Source organism: Penaeus monodon, chromosome 14, assembly GCF_015228065.2.
Source record: "Penaeus monodon isolate SGIC_2016 chromosome 14, NSTDA_Pmon_1, whole genome shotgun sequence".
Classification (NCBI taxonomy): domain Eukaryota; kingdom Metazoa; phylum Arthropoda; class Malacostraca; order Decapoda; family Penaeidae; genus Penaeus; species Penaeus monodon.
This window is the reverse complement of record NC_051399.1, coordinates 31,293,792-31,296,291: the sequence shown is the minus strand read 5'-3', so window position 1 is coordinate 31,296,291 and position 2,500 is coordinate 31,293,792. Positions and strand designations below refer to the sequence as shown.

The 2,500-nt window shown below is 39.4% G+C and overlaps 1 protein-coding gene across 3 annotated transcripts in view; it reads right to left on the bottom strand.

Moving 5' to 3' along the window:
• The window catches only part of LOC119581042 (carbohydrate sulfotransferase 11-like), a 65,876-nt gene that overhangs the window by 10,730 nt on the left and 52,646 nt on the right, over nucleotides 1-2,500 (bottom strand). Inside the window, exon 1 of one of the 3 annotated variants that reach the window (XM_037929338.1) lies at nucleotides 1,094-1,237. The exons of the other annotated variants lie outside the window; for them this stretch is intronic. The gene's annotated coding sequence lies outside the window, so the exon portion shown is untranslated. Of the gene's footprint in view, nucleotides 1-1,093; nucleotides 1,238-2,500 lie in introns of those variants that run through there. 3 annotated transcript variants of the gene reach the window in all.

Here is a 2,500-nt window from a genome sequence, read left to right as displayed (position 1 = left end):
CAAGCACGCGCAAACACGCAAACACACACACACACACACATAAACACACTTACACACACACGTACGCACACGCATACACGTACGCACGCATGTATGCATACAGTCAGTGTCACAGTGGACAGTAACAGGTGGTGACGTGGGAAAATATGAGATGGAGCGAGAACTACATGTCTGCGGGTGTACATTCATGCACGCACGCATGCATGCACACGCGTGTACACGCGTGCACACACACACACACACACACACACACACACACACACACACACACACACACACACACACACACACACGCACACGCACACGCACACGCACACGCACACGCACACACACACACACACATACACACACACACACAACGGGCAGTAACAGGTGGTGACATGGGAAAATATGACAGATGGTGCGAGAACTACATGTCTGTGACGTGACACCGCAAGGAGTAACATCACTGTCACATCGATGAGGATTGTGTGTGCGTGCGTGCGTGTGTGTGTGTGTGTGTGTGTTGTGTGTGTGTGTGTGTGTGTGTGTGTGTGTGTGTGTGTGTGTGTGTGTGTGTGTGTGTGTGTGTGTGTGTGTGTGTGTGTGTGTGTGTGTGTGTGTGTGTGTGTGTGTATGTGTGTATGCGTGTGCGTGTGCGTGTGCGTGTGTACGTGTGTGTGTGTGTGATAGCACGTAACGCTGATTTCAAATGACATAAATCACTACTGTGGTTGACGTTGGTAATATTCATATTGTGAATGATAAATAATGAACATAATAAATAAATTATTAAATTTATCACAATCAGCGACGTAAACAATAATATTATCCTTTAATGCAGTGCTTCCCAACCGATGTGTCGCGCTTGCCAATGTTCATATTAACAATGGACTATGAATCCATATTTTCAAATAATACCTGTATTACAACCAAGTATATAAAGGATACTGATACATAATTTTTCCTTCTTAGACTAAAACATGTAGTTAGAAAGAAATTATAAATGGAATTGTTGATGTCACGGGATCGGGAGTTTGAGAAAGGGATCGCGAATGTAAAAAAAAAAAAAAAAAAAAAAAGCGCGGGAACCATTGCATTGATGGTTACTCACCACGGGCAGTATTCACGAAAGGTCACAGACTCCGAAATTTGTCTTTGAAAGAAATTTTGTCTATAAGCCTCTTCGGTTGCACCAATCCAACTCTTAACGTTAAAGAACAGAGCCAGACTGGGGATTTGATGACGTCACTGCTCGTCCTAGATGTTGATTGGATAATGTTACCAGTGCCAGCCGTAAGAAGTAATCTAGAAAACTGTTATACATCCTCACCTCACACAGACCACTATTATAAAATTATTCTGATAAATACATACATACATACATACGTATATATACACACAAAAATATATACACGCGCGCGCACACACACACACACATACGCACACGCACACGCACACATACACACACACACACACACACACACACACACACACAACTAATACAAACATCAACTATAAAAAATCATAATCATAACATAATAATGATATGTAATATTTGTGTATATATGTGATATATATATATATATATATATATATATATATATATATATATATATATATATTATATATTTGTATATATATATATTATATATATATATATATATATATATATATAATATATATATATATATATATATATATATATGCGTATATTTCTGTCTACATAAAGAAATATATTTTTTCTTCAGACCAAGGTATAGACAAATTTTGGAGTCGATGACCGTTTTAAGGACAGTCCTTTTTTTCAAAAAAATTCAATTTTTCAAAGAAAATTCTACATTTCGTGAAAACCGCCCCCAAGGCTTCAATTGGGGGGGGGGGCAGCTGCTCCCCTCCCAAGACTGTAAGTCCCTTACAAGGTGTGGCTTGCCCCTACCCCCAAGGGACACACCCCAACGATCAGTAATCCAACAGGATAGTTTTTGGTCATTAGGCTTGAAAATGCCCTAGAATAGCTCATTTTTCTGCCGACCTTACTTTGTTCGCCAACCCACCGTTGCTCTCAAGAAAAAGCGGAAATGGCGCCCCTGCTTTCTCCTCTTTCCTTTCCTCGATATCTTGAGATTTATGTTATACACTTTCAGAGTAGAAATGATTATAAGATGAAACGACATACGCATTCACCCCTCTTGCAACAGCGTCTGCAATGGCGATTTCTGTGCACGTGTTGCTGACGCAAAGCACTCCACGTCACCTAGCAAATTATTCCCATTGATTTCAATCAAATCATATATATTCAAAGCCAAAAAAACCTGCTATTATTCCTTTAGTTAATCATCTGTATCAAAATCTACCTCTAATATTGTATTTTGTATTGGCATAACCCCTCTACTTTTTTTTTTATAGATAACTCTTACCGTAAGCTACCTGATGACTTCTTTGCACTGTCTGGCAACGGCTGCTCCTTTCCTCACTATACTGTAACTTCGTCTAATTTGGAGATTGGGTAAATTCCATG